Source organism: Phalacrocorax carbo, chromosome 9, assembly GCF_963921805.1.
Source record: "Phalacrocorax carbo chromosome 9, bPhaCar2.1, whole genome shotgun sequence".
Lineage (NCBI taxonomy): Eukaryota > Metazoa > Chordata > Aves > Suliformes > Phalacrocoracidae > Phalacrocorax > Phalacrocorax carbo.
Genome location: NC_087521.1, coordinates 16,077,425 through 16,100,631, shown reverse-complemented (window position 1 = coordinate 16,100,631; position 23,207 = coordinate 16,077,425). Strand labels below are relative to the sequence as shown.

Here is a 23,207-nt window from a genome sequence, read left to right as displayed (position 1 = left end):
AAATCCACTGCACATTTAAGAATACTGGATGGATGTCATGAGGATGGACAAGATGAATAACCAAATGTCAGCTATCGCATTTTTTTGGTACCTAAACTGTAATAAAGATTACTGTGGAATCCTACTGATTACAGCCACGGCATAAAAGCCCTCCCTACACTGTACACAGCTCTGTTGCATGCAAGAATGCTAGTTGTTTGCTGATCGTCCCCATTAACCATGTACCTCTGATTTGTAACTCATCTTGCAAAGGCTTTGAAGCTCCTTATCTAGAAAAGGTTTTATGACCATTTTCCCCATAGTCTATGTTACTAATACATCTATCACAGAACAGCCATCGAAAAATAAGCCTAACACAAATGCTTATATTTTGCATTATATTGTGAGATACCGCATAGAAAAAAAAAATAAAAAAGATGCTATAAAAGACAAGATGCCTGGTAAGTTATCAGATGATAGGTTTTGGTATTTAAATGTCATATATCAACATATTTTCACTACATATACACGCATATATATATATATGTACACACACACCCCTAAAAAACCTCATAAAGATCCCTCAGTCCAACCTAAGTGGTTTTAGTAAGACTCATGATTAGCAATATCCACAACACTAAGCCCACTGAAATCCAAGCAGCAGTAAATGGCAAGCTTTAGTTTCTGTTCACTCTTAGGAAAAGATAAAAGCCAATATCACCTAAGATTGAAAGGATTTATTTATTTAAACTTGCAAGTCAGTAAAATATTTGGGAAAGAAAGACTGTTAGCACAGGGTAGAGCAGTCAGGTAAACAAATTTCACTTACATTTTCTTTAACTGACACCTCTGCCAGTGTATTCAGATTAAGTATGTCAGAACCACCTGATGTTTCAGTGGTGAATCCTCTACATAGTTTCTTGATCCTGACCTATTTCACCCACTGCTTGTGACTCCTCATGACTCCCTTACAGTCATCCAGTTGAAAATCAGTCTTGCCTGCCTTGTCAATGTGTATATATCAATCCTGTCAATACAATTCCACCATGTAACAGTTGTATTTTTAGTTCCAAAAGCATTAACTGCTGTCCATCACAAATGCCTGTCCAGAGCCTGGTATCACTTACTAATAATTTTGAAATCTACTAAAATACATGGTAAATGCTCTGGTCCATTTTAAGGGCTCTAACTGCTGAAATTTGATAAAACATAATATATTGCCATTGAATACCCACCTCTCCCATGTGCTGGAGGAAAGGACTCTGCAGAATAGTTATCATAACAAAATGTGTATCTGTGTCTCAGAGAGCCTAGGTCAGTCTGCGGTATTAGCTTACACAATCAGGGGAAGTCTGTTGCTTTCCTTTCAGTAGCATTAGCAGCAATTTGTGCTGGACTGATCAGAAGCAGTGGCAGCACACATTTCATTCACACTACTCCTTTACAACTTCACGCTCAAGGAACTAGTATAACAGAGTAAGTAACTGTCTAGGACAGAGTGCAGTCCCAATTCACATTCAAACTTTTGTTTAGTGGTTGAGATTACTCACGACTAGTTCTTCTAGATCAGCTGGTAATCTTAGAAAAAAAGTGGGTTCTACTTATAATGAGACATAATGATGGGGACACTACTATATTACTAGGTCCTTTTAACTCCATTCAGCTTTGCTACCATTTGGTTGCTGTTTGGTGGTGAAATCACTGGGCACTGCTGAGGCTGGATACATTTAAGCAGGAAATGTAGGAATATGCAACTCTGGGTACCAAGCACTTGGGCTATTCCCAAGCATATATCCACCTGCTGAAGTTGGTCAATTCTCTGTACTAAGACTTCAATTAAAAAAAAAAAAACCAACACCCAACCTATGCCTATCATGAAAGTAAATCAGGCCCAAGCAAAACAACCACTATTGTGAATCTGCTGTTCAGTGAAAGGAAACATATTAACCATTTTTCATTTAAGAACAGAAACTGTACACAGAAAGCTGGAAAAATTACTACATGGAACAGGTTTCATGCCAAGATCTTCCACTTATTTCAGCTGGCATAATGGCCTTTCAGGTCAGGATGCCAAGCCTGCTATAATCAACAGAGTTAAGGGCTCTCAACACTTCAGAAGATTGGGCCCTAATTGCTGCAAATTTAGTTAATGCCAAGGGGGAAACACAGGCATCAGGCTTTGGGCATTTGCCCTAAAAGAGCAGTACAAATAACATCCATATTCATTAGACAGTTGACAGGAGAGTGCCGAGAACTGGGCTGTACAGCAGCCTGCCTGCAAATTTGATGAACTAAGAAAAATTAATGAGCTTTGGGTTCAAAAGGTTTCCTTTAATGTGCATCAAGCATTTCCATGAAACACAAGTAACTACACAAATTTGCTATTTAGCAATAATGGGTCATGTCAGAGCTGGATATCTCTTGATCTCCTGTTGAGATGACAGCATGCACTACACACCAGTCTTCTGCCAACATGAAATGAGCGTTAGCAAATTTACCCTTAATGAGCTCATCACACTGAAGTACCAGTTAAAGGGAGCAGGTCACAGATTATGTTTGTTTAGTTGCCCTGATGTGTCTTACTTGTTAATTCAATACGTGAATGTGGTGTTGCAGATAGGAAGCACCCCCAATCCACTGTGCCTGACCAAACTCTGCACCGACTTTTATAAGCTTTCTCTCTCTGCCTGAACCTGGGGTAAATAGGCACAACTCCAGGGTCTACAGTCAAACCAATTTGTTCTGTGCCAGCTTTGGATCTGGCCCTGCATATGTGCACTTTCCCCTCTCACCATCTCTTCTGACTACGTTCCCTACTGAAAAAATGTTAAGCAAAGTTTTGGGTAGGGGGACAGTTTCCAGCCCTGTTATACTGGTATCCCTTGTTTTTCTTCCTCTCAGAAACAGGCAGAAATCATTTAGGTGTTCAAGTATATGATGATTTGAAGCAGGAAAAACGATCCAAAATTATTGATACCTCCCTCACTGATGGGAGTGGCCAGTCCTGGGGTAAAGACATGTGGACCCCCCAACATATGATATGACACTATGGACCCACAACATGGAACCCTAATGAATGGGTTCGTGGTGCCCGAGAACCCATTTACAAGCTAAATTGCATTATCCGGCTGCAAGCCATATCAGAAATTATCACCAATCAAGCTGAGGCCCTTGACCTATTGGCAGACCAGGCAACCCAAATGCGAACTGCAGTTTATCAGCATCGCATGGTTGTCAACTACCTACTAGCTGAAGAAGGCAGAGTCTGTGGGAAATTGAATTATTCTAATTGCTGTTTAAAGATAGATGACAATGGCAAGGTCATAAAACAAATTACTGCTGGAATACAGAAATTAGCCCATGTTCCTGTCCAAACTTGGGAAGGCTGGAATGTTGATACACTCTCCTGGCTTCCAGGAGGTCCTTGGATTAAATGAATCTTACTTTACCTACTGTGTGGTCTAGCAATGTTACTGTTTTGCCATGTGTCACCCCATGTTTCATACAGTTAATCCAACGTGTTGTCGCAACTATGCAGTTTGTACCCACTGTGTCACCTGATGGAGTTAAACAAATTAGAGCTGTACATCAACCTGTGTCATCCACAGTCCAAATTGCATAAACCGTCCCCCCAGTCTGTTTTTTTTATTATCGAAAACTGAACTGTTGTTAATGTTAGGCATTGGCCTTGTTTAGAGTTGATACTGCTATAATGTTTTGGCCTTCATAGCTAAAATCTTTGTTATTGATCTAATCTTTCTGCCTTTCTTTCTATTCTTTCTCTCACCACTGTCTCTGTACTCGCCACCGATGTTGAGCCACGGGATGGTGTCAGGGACTAGAAACTTGTCTCAACGTTGTTGGCAGGCAAGTTTCGCTACTAATGCCTGATCACTACGGCAGCTGAACAGTTTAATCACCAAGGTTGACCTGGCAGGAATGTGCACGCCGTTATCTCGGAGTACTCGTCCTCTGCGCATACGCCCGGGCCCAAGGCTGACTGGCAACATATGTGGGGGGGCTCGGACCCTCCAGAACTTTCAAGCACCTTCTAGTGACAGTACTGGGCACGCGCCCCACGGCCGAGTGGGAGGCAGGGGTATGCAGAACAGCTACTGGCTGTGCAAGAGAGCAACCTTATACAAGGGGAAACCAGCAGAGACAACAGGGGGTGGGTTCTGGAACATCTCTTCCTCCACTGGCTTCAAAGATGCATCGGACACCCGGTCTCCCCGCCCAGACCGGACAGACTGCCGCAGATCTGTGGTGACAGCTGTTGCAACAGTCCCACTCTCTCCCTCTCATTCCCTTTTTCACCTTTTTTTTTTCCTCCTCTTTTGCTTTTCTCTCCTGTATCTATTTCTGGCCAAATAAAGCGACTTTGCACTTGACTCCGTTTTGAGCCTTAATTCTGTTTCCAAGACCGTAAAAGGAACCCACTCACAATAACACATTGGAGTTAATCAGAAGTTAAGCCCAGCTGCCCCAACCTCCCAGAATAATCTAAGGTTGGTTGGAAAGCAAGGGGGTTTAACCTCTGCCAAACTGTTCAACCCAACAGTGGATTGTGACAACTGGTACTTTCAGATCATGTTTCTGTTTATGTATTTACCCTTCTCTTGCATATTTGTATGTGGTAGAAGCCTCCGTCATGCAAACCCTTTGGATTCAAAGACTATTAGAGCATGAGAGGAAGACTGGTAATAAGAGGGGACAGCCCTATAATGCAGGGATACCACAAAATCTGCTGAAAGACCCACACTATGTTCTCTTCAAGGTACATGAGAAATCTGGGATCAGCCAGCGGGTATTACTACAGCACATAATAGCACACACAGCCACATTAGCAGATATCAATGTATAGAGACCACCACAACCCTTCACATCCTCCCCCACACTGTGAACCCATGCCTACCTACCTTTTCTTGTAATGCCTTTCTGCGCTACAGAACACCCTTTACATGGAAGTAGGGGACTTGCTAGAGGAAGACCATCTTCAAGCCCCAGAAGCTCTGCTGCATCATTGTATTTTGTTGTGTGGAGGAACTAGGTTGACTGTTTACTCCATGACTCAATTTCTCTGTTGGAAAATGCTTGAGATTTCATGTGAACTCTTCATCCCTTTCTTCTGTATGGGAAGACAGTACCCCATGCCATATTAGGAAGGAAAGACATATGTTAAGACAAAATAACCTTATATAAACATACACATAGCAGTATCTTAATTTTCTTGCAGCTGCATCATCCCTCCTGCTATTCCTCTAACATCAATCTCACTTTAAATATTCTGTCTTGGATTTGATAGAAGAAACAGTATGTAATAATGCTGTATGATCATTTAACAACAAATGCTATTTTCACTGAAATTCATTTTGCATCATAGCCCATTTCATACTTCAAGGCAATGCAACATTTGAAACTGCAAAATATTTAGTAGGGCATATAGATTACACAGTAGAATCTTCTTCTTCTCAGGATATGTTTAAACAGTGACTTTGATGGTGAAGATAGCTAAAAGGGTTCCTATTCCTCCCTCCTCTTCAGTTGTGTTCACAGAGCTATTTGGGAAACCACATTAGAAACTGACCCTTTCAAATAATTCAGATTAAAGATAACCCTTTCTCTTTTTTGCTGAAGAGGGGCTGAATCCAGAACACGGTGGTGTAACCCCACTAACAGTTGTACTGGCACAAAGGGACAACACAGTGTTGCATGAAAGCACTAACAAGCAACAGTGAGCAAGAGCTCCCTAAGATATTTTCAGTGCTGACAGCCAGTGTTTTGTATTACTCTACACTAACCTGAGAAATAGTCCTATCAATGACTAGTTCTTGCAATTCAAAGTATATTTTGGTCAATGATCAGTTTCCTGAGGGTTTGTCCCTGTGATTCTAAAAGTTTACAGGGATTTTTCATCGACTTGGACTAGATTATATTCCACAAGAGGCAATTATTTGGAATGCAGATAAAGAGTAAGAAAATGCTACATAGTAACGGTGTCAAAGCTGGCTTCCTTTTGAAAGCAATGAAGTTAAGGCAGGAATGAATTGGCATGACTAGCAAATTATAAATTTCCACCCCAACAGCAAAAGCATTTCGCTGATGGAAATAGAGTCAATACACAATAGCACACCTGTGGTGCAGGTTATGGTGGCTACACAACACAGAGTTCAGTAATAGTAAGAGTAGATCAATGAGAACGCCTGTACCATGCAAGCTCTTAAGAGCAAAAGTATAAACACTCCAAACTGAAAGTACAAGTTGTACATGAAAGCTGTTCTGAGCACAAGCTTTTTCTCATGAAAAAGCTGTACTGGAAACACCAATTACCAAGATGGCTGGATCCAAAGTGTCTGCATGCAGCCTTCACCTTAGACACAGCATGAAACTTCATTATCCACCTCCAGAGTCTTCATTCTGGCTATCCCTCCAAGTATTTCCTTCCTTTCCTGACCCAGAGTTGATTGGCTCAGCTCTCAGAAGGCATCTTTTTGGCGGCTATAAGTTTGCTCTTACCAAAAATCCTCTGCGCTGCTGTTTCAGACACCATGTCACATGCCTTGTCATTACCTCATTTGTCATTTCCAGATGCCTTAACTCTTCAGTGTTTATATTTTCCTTAATTGCAGGGACTGAATTAAAACAAAAGCATCCACTGCTTTCTTCCCCTCTGTATACTTACCAGAAATATAAGCCTCACTGGAGTACAAGCATGGAGGTTTAAAAAATAAGTCTGCCAAAACTTGGGGGTGTTTGTTCTGTCCTTACTCACGCACAAATGAAAGGGAATTTAGCCAGTATAGGAGTAAAAACTGAGGATTCAATTCTGGTTCATTCATTCAGTGCAGAGTTTGACTCTACCAATAGTTCCATTTATTTCAAGCTATTACACAAGAATACAGGACTCTGAATGCAGAAAAAATGGCAGATCTGGTTCACAACATATGAAGTTCCATTGAGATCCATGTGAAATGAAGATCGCTGAGAAATACTGGGTATTATCTTTTCATTCATTTCATGCTTTAGCATTCCCAAGTTGCCTCAGATTACATAGTTTTCAATGTATTTCCTTAAGGCAGCAACACTTAGAAGTATTTTTGCAAACATACATTCCTCCTTACCTTTTCCATACATGTTACCTAAATCAATATCCAAGTAATTAATCCTATAATCAAAGTCTTAGGCCTCCTTACTGCCTTTTATCTGTAAACATATCTTCTGTTTCTCTAATTGCTTTACAGGTCTCAGGGGAGACATCATCCAGCTCCTTTCAATGCCCTTAATTTCTACACAAACTGTGTCAGAAGTTATGCTGTCTCTCTTTACAGGCTCAAGAACCAGCCCTTTCCACGATACATCAACCTTTCTTCTACTTTATTTTGTTTCTTGCTTTTGGCAGCTCCTGTATTCCGTCAAGTCCCTTGATGCTTTCCAGGCTTGTCTGTGATGCTATATGAATGCCGTATATCCCTTGGAAACAAGTAACCCCTTAATTCTGTAGTTTTGTACTATATGCTTCAAGGATTTGTCTGGAGTATATTTACTTTGTACTTTGAAATCCCACAGGTTTATGAGATACAATCTTGAACACAGAGTACAAGAACCTAAATACAAGAGAAAATTCCTGTATAAGAAAAGATCAGGACTCTGGACTGGGATTTAGAAGATCTGGGATTAATTCTTGACTCTCAAATTCTGCATATGATTGTGAGTTACGGCTATATCATTATAAAACAAAAGTCCCTAAAGGGATAATGAAGTTCTGCCTCCACCCCTCCCCTCTTCAGATCATTGACTTGGAGATGAACTGGAGAGACTCTGCAGGCCCTAGGGTGTTAATGTATTGGCATGATATTTGAACACCCAGATGTTTGAACACATTAGTCCTTGTGTACTTCAGAAAGTATAGCCTAGATCTATATATAGTCTGCATTTGCAAGTTTGCAATCTGCACTTACAGCCTGTTAGAACTTCCATAACCTAGCAGTGAGACATAACAGTATTGTCTTTTTATAGCTATTCCTTGCCTTCAGCATCTCTTTTTCTTCTGTTCTTAATCTTAACTATTGAGATTATAGTTTACTCTGGGCACAAAATGCGTAACAAGACAACAGTTAGTGTATACATGCAAGTAACAGTAACCAGAACTATGCAAAATGTTCAAATGCCTTACATTCTGCACAAACTTGGTGACTGTTTTCAGTATGAAAAATCCAGATTACCCTTGCCTCTTAATATATTCAGTACATACTTACAGCGTTTTATGTTAAATAGCAATTTTTAATGAAGGTGCCTCACCTTTGTTTAACAGAAGTATCAGGAAAACCGTTGGTTTTTAAAACTTCTCCAGCGCTAGGGCGATGCAATCCTAAAATGTTTCAATTCACCTTACAAGTAAAATGAATCTATAAAATTATGTCCCTGCTACAACTTTCCTAGCTGACATCAGTCAACTGCTTGGCGTCTTTAGCAGCCACTCTATGGCATCTCTTAGGAGCTTTCCTTACACTTGCACAGTGTATCATTCAAATTCACTAAACATTCTTAGAGCTGTGCTGATACCAAAAGGATCATTTACAGTCTGAACAGAAACTTGGTAACAAATGGAGACTACTCTGGACAGGCCGCTTGACACCAACATGGCAGGAGACACTCAAACAATAACTACACCTGCACTAGTGATCTCTTAGTATTCAAACAAAGTAAAACCAAGGCCTCTTTAGCTGTTTCCTGATTCTGGTAAGTGGGGAATAGGGTTGGAAATAGATTTGAAACAAGTCACTTGAGGCATGTCACAGGCTCTCAAGGCCTCTGGTGATTGACACGTTGCACCTGTGCCGTAGGGGACTTCCTCTTGGTACCCATCAGACAGTCCACCACAATGTGCCCCAGTACCAAGGGCACAGAGTTAAAGCAGGCAGCAGAATCTGAGTTACTGGAATTCATTTCACTAATTGACTTAATTAAATTGATTAATTTAATTTATTGTTTTAATTAATGTAAATTTCATTAATCACTTTACATTTACTCTAATGACAGAATTACAGTGGGAGCCAAAACAGCACAAAGCAAACAGAGGCAATCTGAAGATTCAAATTAAATGTGAGGCAGTTAAAGCTAAATTAATGGTGTAAACACAGCACGTTACAGTATTGCAAGGTCACGGCTGCCCAGTCAGACTGCATCCACCTTAGCTGCTTCCAACATTTTGTGAGGGGAAGTATTCTGAGGGGGTGAGAACTCCTGACTACTATGCAGACACATATTATGACTGAATTTAACCAATAAATTCAAAACAAGAAATGCAGGTTCCAGCACTGAGTACAGCTTTGTCCTGGAAGAGAAGAAGTGATACTTCCACAGGACAGGTTAGCCCACAGTGGTCCTTACAACCCCTGCCTGCCCTCCCTGGCCCACTCCCATGGCCCTGCCATCCCAGGGCTGTGTCCGACCCCCATTCTCCTTGCTGGGCCTGATCCCGATTTGCTAATTTGCATTCCCAGCTCAGCCTTGGACCTGTCTTCAACCTATGGACTTCCCTGATGGTGTGGGATCTGAGCTGACCCTGGCTGCCATCCCCAGGGCAGCTGCCTGATGGCTTGTGTGCTGCCAAAGCCGAACCAGAGTGACAAGGAAGGTTATTTTAGGGCTACAGCCTCTCCCAGAGGGTGATCAGGACAGTCCAAGCTTGCTCAGGATGGAGCCTCACTTCCCTGGAGGGGTGGGATGATGGTTTCTCCACAGAGGCTTCAAGAACCTGTGGTAAGTACAGCTTGTGTCCTGCCACAGTGGGGTGCAGAGTGGCAGCCCCCAACACCTGCCAGGCTCCAACTCCAGCTGTCTTGTTATGTGTCATACCAGGGATGTGCAGGCAGTAAAGAGGCAGGGTGACAGCAAGCTCTATGCCGAAAGTGTTAAAATAGATACAAACTCAGTTTCCTTCAGATACTTTGGTTCCCTAAGAGCTGCACTTTCACATTGTCTGTTTCAGCTTATTTCTGTGACCTGGCCTGTGCTCCTCTGTTACTCCCACCACCCTGTAAAGTAGAGCTGCTTGTTTAGTTCTGCCATAATCGCCCTCCCATGTTCTACTTCTGAGTATCCATTCTAGGGAATAAACTGCTGGAGCTGATTTTCAGGATACCAGTATGCCCATTTAAATCTTTTTAAAAGATGTATGGATCATATCTGCCAAAGCAACTTTGTAACTGGGTTGATTTAAAGTCCAAGTCTCAGCACAGAGTTGCTCCATCCCTCTTCCCACAAAAGTTATTGTCTAATAAAATACAGACAATTACAGCTGGATTTTTAAAATACACTATACTCTTTTCTCCTAGTCCCCCCACACCTCTCTTTTAATTGCCATTACTAAATTAATCATGTCATCTTAATGCCTTGTGGATACCATCAAAAGCCATTAATAAGTCATCTCAGAAGTCAGGTAGTCTGACTTTGAACACACACAAAGAGCAGATCTCTTAGGATGGTGCCAGAATCAGCACAGAATCACACTTTAAAGCTTTGGGCACAACTACAGGGATTTTTTTTCTAAAGCAGACAGCCACAAATGTCATGCTAAATACTAACACAGAAATGTATTTTCCACATAATTTTTCACTCATTTGGATTAAACTCCACTTCTGCGTTGTGGGTCAAAAATAGCCTAGGAGCTACACTACTCTGCAAAGTGGAGTAGTTGGTTCTGTGTGGCCTTTAGCTTACACCCTCACACTAACTTTAATCATTTAAATGACTACATGGTAGTTTTCTGCACTTCACGGAAGCATACAAAGCAGAACCTCATTACTTTATAATCTAATTTAATAGTTCCACAGAAAATAATAGCTGAAGCATTTTTTTATCCCTTCCTTCCTCCTCCCCCCCTTTTTTTGGTCAAAACTACATTACTTTGTTTAACTTGAGATTTGATGTGGGATAGCCAGCTGGAAATATATGTTTGGGTTTTCTTTAATTGTAACTAACCCTAAAAACTGTGTAGAGTCATACTTGTCAGAAGTAGAAACGTATCTTAGAATCCTAGAATGCTTTGGGTTGGAAGGGACCTTTAGAGACCATCTAGTCCAACCCCCCTGCAGTGAGCAGGGACATCTTCAACTAGATCAGGCTGCTCAGAGCCCTACCCAACCTGACCTTGAATGTTTCCAGGGACGGGGCATCTACCACGTCTCTGGGCAACCTCTTCCAGTGTTTTACCACCCGCATTATAAAAAATTTTTTCCTTACATCCAGTCTAAATCTACTGTTCTTTAGTTTAAAACCATTAACCCTTGTCCTGTCACAACAGGCCTTGCTAAAGAGGTTGTCCCCATCTTTCCTAATAGAATCATAGAATGGTTTAAGTAATCTTAATTACTCCAAAGTTAAAAGAAGATTAAAATTTGCATGTGAAAAGCAAGGAACAACTTCAGCATCTAGGTAAGTACCACGCTTGGTTAGTCAACACCTCTGTACATAGCATTAGTGATCTTGACAACACTGTCTTCTGTCTCTTTAAAAGGACAATGAAATTGCAGTTGAGAAAGTACACAAGTAGGGGGAGCTTTAAGTCTCACTTGTAAACAAATGAAGTTAAAGGACTGAGATACTTCAAAGACATCAAACTCTCTGTTCAGATATAATTCTGAATAGTGTATGCTGTCACAGGCTAGGATAAACTGTGTGAAGGAAGCAAGAAGCAGCTCCAAGCTCTGTGAGGGCTTAAATTCTCCAGAACTGCAGAAAACTGGAAAGTATCCAAACAGCTTTGTGCTGTACCTGTGAGGAATACATGATAATAAAAACCAACATTCTAGATACCTTGTACTTGACAATGTATGACCCTTGAGTCATTTGATGTGGTTTAGCAGCTTTAGTTAACTCAAACTAAGTAGGCTATTTATGAAATCCTAATACAGAAACATGAATTCCAAGCACAATGAAACACAGAGGCTACAAAAGCAGCACGAGAGTACAGGATATATTGCAACTGAGAGGAACCAAGGAACAGATCTGGGATTCAACGCTAAGGAAAGGTCAGCTCACAACAGCGATCACACACAAACACAATCCCAAACAAGGCACAATCAACTATTGACAAAGAAATCGGAATTCGTCCAGCACAGACTGCCACCCAGCCCCATAATCAAGTGTTTTAGGGTACAGTAGCATTCTGGCAATGTAGGTATGAGAAGAACTTTGAAAAAGAAACCAAGTGAGAAGCCACGGAAGCACCGCACTATGAGCTGCACATGTCATTTGCAAAGACCAAGGTTTTCTTTTCCATCAGATAAAAGAACATTCCTTTTAGGATTGAATGACTATTAAGTTGTCCATCTCACTGGAAAGTAGAAATCCAAAGCAATTAAGAAGAAGTCTCAGGATATTTCCAAGAAACATAAGTAGTCTTACCAAATCCAGCCTTTCTTATTTTTCATGTGCTTAAAAATCAAACTCTTGTTAAAAATCTCCACTAAAATTATCTAGGGTTTTAAAGGAATGATATCTGGGAGGCAAGCAGAGGTGCATAATAAAAAAATTATCTTGATTACTATATCTTGAGACATTATATTTTAAAATTATCATTATTTATTGAAACATTACATCCAGAACATCATAATGAATAAAGTAATGTATAAGTTAACAGCAAACCAGTAGCATTTTTAAGGAAGCAGGTGAAGAGTCTATAAACACAGCTGAAAAATTGTGTGGCACATTTCATCAGGATTGCTCATAAATATTTATATCACATATTTAGACTAACGTAAAAGGCCACTGTCAAGCAGAAATCATGAGTCAGATCCTAAGAGCCCATCCAAAGTTCCAGGCTGCTTTTTCATCTTTGATACTGTTTACTTTGCACCTTTCAGTCATCCTGAAATACAACACTACGCTCATCTTGCTCTGCCCACAGTACAGATGGCCAGAATCAGCACCTAAAATTCAAATTACATTTGGTTGACACAGGATGGATTAGAGGTGATTAGAGCTTCCTTTTGCTGCAGTAATTAAAATTCTAACATGCTAGAAAAGTCCATTGCTTTTCAAGTATTTTTTATTTCTAAGGGAAAAGAACCCCCACCCAACAATTTACTGATTTCTCAAACACTTCCATCTCAACTTACCCTGTTTTATAGCATCCACCAAAAATAAATCAAAACAAAAAAAAAAAAAAAAAATAACCCCACATACAACATATTTCTGTATGTTCAGTATGGTGTTGATTTTGAGTACTGAACTATAGGAGGTGTCACAAAAAAGAGGTCAGGACTTATGTCATTGCCCCCAAGATATTTGGCAGGAAAGCCAAAATTTGTGAAATTTGTGAAGTGGCGCATAGCTGCAGGGAATCAAGCTCGGTAGATTGCAAGTCTGGACATAACCCCACTGATACCATTAAACAAACAATCCCTTTTTGCCTACCTAGGCAAAGATAATTCTGGAGCAAAGATGATGAAAAGTTTAGAGACAGATCAATAGGACAAAAACTGGTCCTTACTGCTCTAGAGGGGGCAGCTTCATGGCACTCCTGTATGGCTACAGGGAATCACTGTCAGAGCTTCTGTTACTACCTCATTCAAAACCATGCTTATGACAAAAGATTGCCAGCTGGTCCTCTTTATCTGATGAATAATGCAGTGACAAGCAGCAGGAATATCCAATCAGATTATTATATGGAAACTGCTTTGATCAGGACAGCAAATATGCACCAGCTGGTCTCCATGGAGGGACTCCCTGACATTGTCATTTCATAAGTTGATAGCTGCTGGCTGCCTTTCCATCCTCTGCTTTACCTTCTACCCTTACCTTTAAGAAAAGAAGGTTAGCTCTTGTCTTCCCTTCCTTCTTTTTTTTTTTTTTAAACAATGATAGAGGTTAAGTATAGATAAGAAAAACAATTAAAATTGATCTGTCACATGTTTGTTATTCTGATGTGTCATGCTGTATCCCTTCTCTGTGTTAAGCTGACACTCTATCACAGTAATTGAAATTCTTCACTGTAGACAGCTCATAACCAATACGGTGATTTTCATTACAAGTTCCTCCGAATATAGCAAAGATGAATGTATATTAAACTAAAAAAAAAAACCCCTGGCAGCTGCTTGGGCCTGGAAAAAACCGCTGCTTTCTTAATTCAGCACCATCATGACCACATGGCAATAACAGTCACTAGCATTATAAAAAATAATATGGAATAAAGGCCGAAGTCCAATCAGAGTAGCTGCCATGTCTCCCAGGCATCTTCTAGCCAAAGTACCTCTGAGCAGTCTCCTTTTAATTCACAGGACTTGTTTTACCTCTCCCTGACAAAAGACACTTTGTGCCACTCAGTTTCCCCACAGGATCAGCCAGTAAACAAGTTCAAATGAAATCTACATCTGCCCCAATTAATCCACACAATTTGGAAAGCCATGGAATACCCTTCAGGTGGAGATCAAAACTTACGAGGTAAAGGAGATGCTCTACTGCAATCCAAGCCTTGCTGTATGGAAGACTGAGGTCTAGCCAGGCATTCACAAATGAGATAATAGTGAATAAAAAGGAGATAAAGGAATGAAGGGGCAGGAACCTCTCCTAGGATGTTGCATCCCATCTAAGCATTTCCCATATGTGCCACATAAATAAGCACTACTGTTGTTCGCACTGCATTTGTGTTTCCCTGATGAAGCACAAAGAGGGGCAGAATGGATAGTGTTTAGGATAGTAGTTGTTCCAGTGTGAGAGACTGCAAAAAAGCAATGTCCCAGTCAATTTGCAGCTCCTGGCTCTTCAGAATCACAATTAAAGTGACTCTACTGTCACTTTCATGTGCCAAAAATGATCACTCCTTTGGCTTTCCTGAAAATCTGTAATACACATTATGGTGGCTGAGCCCCAACAGAATCAAGGAAGCACCAAAGGGAAAAATGCATAGTTATGCATTTAGGATTCAGTGTTGCTATAAATCTTCCTAATTTATGTTGCTCTTCTGATCAAACTTTGAAAATCCAACTTCTGAAATTCAGATGCTGAAGTTCTACTTCATTTCTCACGTTTCTTTTTTCCTAATAATGACATCGAAGGAAAGCAGCACCCTGTGAGTCAGCTGCAGTGCCAAAAAAATATAGAATAACTGTTGGCATTTTCACATTTCATTGACGTATAATTATGTGAAATGAAATGACAAATACTTTCATGCAAAGCTCCGCCAGGGAGAAACTGCATATTGATATATCCAAGACCATCTTCTAAGTTACTGAATGGCCTCATTGGTTCAAGGAATAGACTTCTTTACGATCTGATTTTGATTCACAAACAGAAATGCAAAGAGATTGTTTTTGTTTGTTTTTTTGCTGAGTGTTTTCTATTGTATATGAACTTGATGCAATTTCTTTGCCAAAACCCAGTTATGAAGAAAGGCAGCTGCTGAACAAGCAGCATAGAACAGCTAGAACTTACTGAGAGGAACAAATCTGAGCCAGGTTTGTTACCTAAATATTTTGCACAGTTCTGTAAAATTACATTGGACAACAGTGAGTTCCATTCTCCGGGCCACTGTAAAGACGATGTCAAAAATACCATCTTCAGTATTTTATCTGTGAATGATTTAGTTCCATGGATTAACAACCCTAGAAAGCAACAGCTTCTGTATACTGCAGAACAAACATCATCAGCCAAATACAATGTAGGGAAATCTCTTTCGTGGCCTGTGAGCATGCACAGATTCCTACCTGGAGAAACCATTACATGCCAATAATTTCTTGGGGTTAATCTAGACATTTCTTTTGTATTATTCAAATGGAAATGATCCATTTGATCCCTCCCAGCACTTATGTTGAACTAAACAGGTAACCCAAAGGGGAAAGGTTGCATAATGTCAGACACAGACCTGTCTATTTTCAGTCAAAAGCACTCTGACATACTAGCATGCGGTGTTTTTCTGTATTGCATGATGAAACATGGTGTGCTTCTCTTGGCAAATGAGTAGCCACCTTGCAAAACATGAATCACAGTCAGAAACATAGCTAACCCCTGTTATGAATTTAGGACAAGTCAAAGCTACAGGATTAAATGACACTTTCAGATTTCCCCTGGTTGATCTGGTCTCCTAGGCTTCAGGGTGTAAGTTCAAGCCCATGTTTACTATAGGTTGGCTTAAACACTACTAATAAACATTGTGGCACTCTTGAGTTTTACGCAGTTAGTAGAGATGAGTGACCTCAGGAGATGAATGGAAAAATCATTCATCTCTGAATGATTTTGTGCAGTAAGTGGAAGCTCCCATTTGTTTCTTTAAAGACAAAACTGGCCATAGAATAATAGAATAACATTTCCATGTTATCTCTGGGTTTTATAGCTTGCAAATAGATCTAAATGTGAAAATCAATTAGTTTAAACTGAGAGAAAGTGTGCAGGTTCCCACTGGCTTTCTGATAAGGGTTTAGCCAGAAGGAGCTGGCTGCCACAACACACATATGAGACAAGTAACAGCCGACTGGTATCTTCTTAAGTTATTTCAAGCATGTAATGGGCTCATGATATGTTTTAAAAGACTTAAATCCCATAAAAAGAGAGGTCTTTTTTCCCTCTATACTGTCTCCCTTGTTATTTCTGTAAATGATGATATAGCAAAACCTGCTTTTATTTGCCACTAGAGGTGGCAGGCTGATTTATACCAGAGAAAGGTCTGGCTTTTTCCACTAAATTTATCCCCTGAGTAATATCACAGACTTTGTAAACATTCTATTAAGGAAGAAATTGGCCTATCACCATACTATATCATTTGCTTGGTGTCTTAAATACAAATTTAATTTCAGTCCACTTGGAAAACGATTATATTGATGCAAAAGCTAATTGACTTTTATTAGCCCGTATATTCACTTTGGCACATATTTTTAAATTTAAAAAAGTATTCATCATTCAAGAAGTGTTATGAAATATAGATGTTAAAAATTAGATCCTTTTTGTTTGGGTTATGTGTACTAGCCCACTCACCAATGACATATAGTCAAACAGCATTTATTACACAGTAATTACACATCCATAAATGTTTTTAGAGTGTTTTGGAGTGGATTTCTTGCTCCTGTTTAGAGCAGACACTAATAGTTTAGACAACAGCAGTGGATGCAACAAAAAAAGGGAACGGGAGCATGCTAGTCAAGTTCTGAACTTCCTTGACTCAGGCTGAAAATATACCTTACCCATATCCCTACACAAATGGAACGACTATTGAATACAGTTTGACAGCCAGTAATCTTTTAAAGAAATAAGACTCAAGCCTAAAATGAAAGAAATACAGAGGCAGTTTACCTTTGCATATTTAATAGGATACTTCCTACAATTTAAAGTTATCCCTAACTGACAACAGGATTAAGCTAATTTAAAAAGGATTAAGACTGAGTCTTCAAAGTCTAAAATCAATAATTGGGAAGCCCCAAAGAGTTCTGCGTATCACAAGAGGAAGAGAAAATTTGGTACAGACAGGATTCAGAAACTGGTGATGTTCAGAAGCTAACCAGTGAGAAATAAACAGGGATCATTATTTATATAGGTTGAACTAAATTCTAAAAGCTAATATTCAGCAGAAAAACATTCATAGCCTTGAACAGATGTCCTGGTTTCACTTGGGATAGAGTTAAAAGTCTATTAAAACCAAAATAATTGGTTACTTTTAAAACTAGAGTGTGCCTGTAGGTATAATCTAGTACAAGGTCCAAACCCATAGGGATCATACAAAAAAAAAAAATGTAGAGACTGCTAAATTCCTCTGAGTCCCTCCAAGCGTTACAAAACAAAGCTTTACAACAGGATCTTAGTATATGCAACAACTAGCTGAAATTTCTTAATGTTTTGCCTAGAGATTTAAAAAACAAAACCAACACCTACGATTTTGCTTTTGCTGGGTACTTTTTCCATCTGCAGGTGAGGGGCAGCAAAGCTCCCCAGGGGAACAAGAAGGGCCTCACTGAGTAGAGTCATAGCAAAACCGCATTCTTTTAAAGGACTTGTCTTCAGTAAAAGAAGCCTAAAAGACAGATAGGAGCACACAAAGCTGTTTCATTGTAATGAGCTCCATTAAATGCTTGAACAGCCCTTACTAATGAATAAAGCTTTCTGGGATGGAGCAGTGAGTCAGTAAAGAAGGTGCTGGGTTGAGGGGCAGGCAGTGGAATGCAATTGCCAGTTAGGTTGCCTTTTTCTGCCCATCCAAGATAATCACTTCAGTGCCCATAATGTATCTTTGTTGGATTTATTGCCACAAATCAAGAGTTTTAAACCCTTTAGCAACAGCTAAAATTGTTCACTTTGGAGACAGGATGGAGAACACTGAGGAAACACAGAACAGAGTTCTGTTACAGCCTTTGTGAGAAACAAATGGGCTGACCTGGATTAATGAAGCTAATAATATTACACAGTGCTTCATCCTACTTCAGTAGTTTCCATCTGAGCCTCTCAGCATTTGCTTGTAGGAGGGAAGCATTTACTTCTTTTTTGTGTTTGGGGAGCTAAAGAACAAGAAATGAAGGTTATCTGTCCAAAGATGCACAAGTTTCAAAGTGAGCTGAATACATAACCCCCAAATCTGGGTTCCCCTTCTCTAAGCTCACCAGCACTTGCAGAAAGGTAGCACTAGATACTGACATTTTTTCATACCATATGGACTATTCAGTTAAGAACAACAGTATTTTTCATTGTTCTAAGAAAAAAAAAAAAAACACAAAAATTTGTGAGAAAGGAAGTATCAAATAATTTGTGTTGTATTGTAAAGTCATCATTTTTACATTTCCTGCCACAAAAAACCCTCAGTATCTCTCAGAAATTGATGCTTTTGTATTAAAAACTTCATTTAACTACAAACTTCTTTTTCAATAGGAAAATTTGCAGCATGAAAACTACCAGTGACTTGTATAATTTGCTCTTTTGTTTAGATCCATGCTATAAATAACCTGGCTACTTACTAAAAGCACTGTGATAATCAAGCCCAGCAAACCATCTCATCCTAGATTTGAATATGAGAGCTACAGAGTGAGATTAAGACTGTCAGTCCTTGCCATACACCTAGTAATTTCAAGAATTAATTCACCTATCAAAAAACTCTCCAGAACATGGCTCCCACTGAAACAAAGCATCCCTCATTCTACTGTGATGTCAATCCTGTTCACAAAGCCAGAGGAGCAACAACGGTGAAGTCAAAGCCACAGGACTTGTCTGACTTTCAAATACACAAATACAGAATATTTTCCCACTGGGTTTGCTAAGGTTCTTAAAACCTCTGCCCCAATATGCAGTTTTGTTTTGAAATCGGCTAAAAGGTAGCTGTTCATAATTTCATATTTTGCTTCCATACCTTAAATTAATTTGAATCTGTGCAGAGTAAAATGAAAAGTAGAAATCTCTGGTAATATCAAGCAGGATTTAAATTCTGACAGCACATTAAACCACTGAGAATCAATTGATTCTTTCTTTCTTTGTTTTGTTTATATTAAGAATGGTTCAACTGCTGCTTCATGGGGAGAGAAAAAAATTCCACTCCCCTAATGTACATTAGGTGAAAAGTGTGCGATAAAAACTTAGATTCTGTCCTAGATCTTCTCTCACAATTTGGGATAGATAATTTTACCCTGTATTTCCATTTCTTTATATCCGAAATGCAAATAATGAATGTGACTATGTACCTGGTACAGAATTATCATCATATGAGATGCCTCGGCGAATACTACTGTAAGAATATATCATTAAAATACACTTCACTCTCCTAAAAACTGCTGAGCATTTATTTTATTCCTGCAGAACAGCTTGTACATATCGGTATAAATTCTCTGTGACGTGCATATCCATACTGTGCCTGATCAGATCTCTATACCTATATGCTTTGTTGATGCCTATCACTGTATCAACAATTCAATTAATCTGGATAGTTTCTTAAACCAACATTTTCTCATCATCCACTATTCCTCTCTTGTCTGGCACCCTGCTGTGTGCATAAACTAATTACTGGTCTTCTGACTTGGCACCTCAGTACCTTTCAGGCGAGATGGAACATCAGCAGTCCCACGTTTCCTTTCAAAGCACAAGGTGGCTATTTCATCACAGCTGAAATCTTTGAATGTTCTTAAAAGTAAATAATATCCTTCACCCTTGGAAATGGAGAAAGTATGGCAATGATCAGTGATTCACAGTGTGGGATTTTTAAACACTTCATTTTCATCTTACTTGAAGTATTTTACGCCTTTGAAATAAAGAAGCTGATGTGAGATGAACTGCCTTTCTGTCTAACAGCAGTGTGTCTTGCATTAACGATCAATTACACCTACATCCAAGAACAGACTTGTGCTAAGAAAAGTAATAGGATTTAAACCTGAAATTATTCTGAATAGAATTGTAGTGCTTTTGCACCTCTTTTCACCTATATGAGAATATCACGCAACTGGTATGATAATTCTATATTTAACACAAAGCAACATTTGTTAGGTTTATGGTTGGACTCGATGATCTTAAGGGTCATTTCTAAACTAAATGGTTCTATGTTTCTATGATTTTGCCAAGAAAAAATGTCATCTGCTATTTTTCAAATCTATGACCAGTTAATCTACGGGGCACCAACCAGGGAACACGAGAAACTGAGCTTTGGAGCTTCTGGGTTCAGTTTTTCCTCAGACTCACGTCATCTTCCTCATGTCACTCAGTCTTTGCCTCTTTTCTCCTCTGCAGAAAGAGGACACTACTTTATCTTTGTCAGCACAGTGCTGCAAAGCCTATTCAATAGTATCGGTAAATCACTCTTGGTATCTTCAAGTGCAAGGCACTCAAAATACTTTGGCCAGTAGTTTGCTATTACACAGAAGAAATGTATACTGCACTTGCAGCTATCCTTTGAGATGTACAGACTGTAAAGATTTTTTTCCCCCACTGAATCACTAAGGATAATCCAGGCTTAAACATTTTTTGAATAGTTTGTCTTTCTCTAAAGAAAGTTTGAATCTTTATTTCCTTTTTAATGCAACAACACTTGTCCCTTGTTCCACAATAATTTGACAAAAAGCTGAAGACAGGTTTCCCTGAGAAGATAAGGACACAGAGAAGAATTATAAAAATAAGTATAGAACCAGGGAAAAAAAAGTTTTTCAGTGCAATTTAAAATGAAATTAAAGATATCAATCACTTTTAGCACTAAAATAATAAGAGTAATTTGCTTGCTTCACACAGATTGCTATAGGAAGATGGTACTTTCTACTATAGGACTCTTTCAGTCTAATTCATAAAGACAAATCAAGAAGCAATTCCTGGAAATTAAAATCAAACTAAAATTAATAGGATAAGGAGCATTTTTAAACAGTGCAGACGAAAAAAACCTACCAAACTACCCAAAGAAGCAGCAAATTGCCAATTTCTTGACGAATAGTTTTTTGAGTCAATAAACTTCAGTCCAACACAACGTGCTAGACAATACAAGAAAAACTGTTTGAATCTAATTGGCCCATGATATACACAAGGCTAGACTGAATGATCCTTCCTGGCCAAAGAAAGCTACGTATACACCTTATCTCCAGCATTATGCACGGATTCAGTGGCAACATTCTTCCTAAAAGCTCACCTAAGAAGACATGGCTCCTTTGCCTTTTAATTAAATTCTTAACTCAAAAAAGATTTAACACAGATTTTCCCAATGACAAACCACTTAAATCACTGGATTGTGATTCCACAGCTTCTAGAGCATCCCTTGAAAAAGGCCACCTCCTATTTCCACGCTGCCAGCTTCATAACACAATCCTTACTCAGGCAAAACTCCAACTGTCCTCACGGAATAAGGCCTAAGCAGGGAAAATGGTGTCTGGCCCTTCTGTGAACAAATGAACATCTACATGTCTTTCCTGAAATAGCAGGCTGCGCTGTATAAACCGGATACATTATCAGCAAAGTTAACAGTGCTGCCTACCATTATAATGAAAATTGTCCGGCAGCCCTAGAGGTTATGATGTCATGCCACTTATATAGTCTGAATTTAAGTTTATACACCAGGTATCTGCCAGGCTGATCACCATTACTACTATTTAATAAACAAAAAGTTAACCAAACGTTGTTTCTGAGAATATATCCACAGGAAAATATTTAGTTGTATTAAGGTATTATTGAGACTTCCTTTTCTTTGAAATACATTATTGCCTTCCTGCGTTGAATCAGGCACTGTAGTTTGGCAGGGAAGCTGGGGGATTTCTTTTGCAACAAGAGAGGTGGCGTTTATGGACCTTATGAAAACTTCTCATTTAACCAATAAGACTTTGAAAAACTGCAGCTCTCACGCTCAGCAGGGACATATTTTAGCAACCTGAAAGTTCCAAAGGCCCCAGTTCTAATGAAAATTTTCCATCCTCTTGGAAGCTCTTGTGCAAAGAGTGTCTACACTGTTCACACACACCAACGCTGGTTCTTAGTGGGTTTTCAAGAAGGAATGTTTAGACTACACACACACAACAGAATATACCTAATGAGGGCATTTCCATGTGTTCATTCTCCACTGCCCTTGTAACCTTTCATTGATGAGTTTGGACAGATTTAGACTCTGCTCCTTTTCCCTCTAGTCACACTGGGAAGTAAGATGGTACTTAGTGCCAGAAACATGCAGGGTTCCTGAAAGATAAAAAAATCTTAATTTAGAAAATTGTTAACAAATCGAACAGCCTAAAATCTTAATGCTCCCACAGTTAGTCACCACTGGAATAAGGAAGAAGGGGATTTAGGGACACTTGAGGAACCACTGAATAGTTGAACAAACAAATATGTCAACATTTTATTTACCTTACAAAATTAACCCTTTTCAGCAGTTACAGGTGACTCAAAATATTGTCTCTGAGAATATTTTTCTCCATTGTTTTCCCTTCTTTACCCTTCTCCTCCTAAGTTTATGTCCTTAAATGGGCAAACCAGAATAGCTTGGGTTCTGAGATACAATTCTAACTGAGTTTCAGCAATGGAAGTGAAATTATTTTGGCACTCACAAAAATTACTTTGTAGCACTCAAAACAGTGTCACAGATCCACCATAGACACATTCCAGGTTTCTGGTACAGAGAGGCAAAGTAAATGTATATCTTAATCCTGGGAAAGACCTACAATAAAATCAGTTCCTTGGGTTATTATTATGGTGGTCAGTCAAAACAACGGCAGATTCATCTCAGTACAACTCAGACAATTGGCATTGTGTGTTTGGGACCAGCACATTTTAGATTCAAATCCAGTTCTTGATTGACACTT

General features: G+C 39.3%; 1 long non-coding RNA gene across 1 annotated transcript in view; it reads right to left on the bottom strand.

The window, feature by feature from the left end:
- Nucleotides 1-23,207, bottom strand: part of LOC135315015 (uncharacterized) — a 334,179-nt gene that overhangs the window by 137,056 nt on the left and 173,916 nt on the right. Inside the window, exon 4 of the long non-coding RNA XR_010374447.1 lies at nt 4,899-5,107. This is a non-coding gene — a long non-coding RNA (uncharacterized LOC135315015). The remainder of the gene's footprint in view (nt 1-4,898; nt 5,108-23,207) is intronic.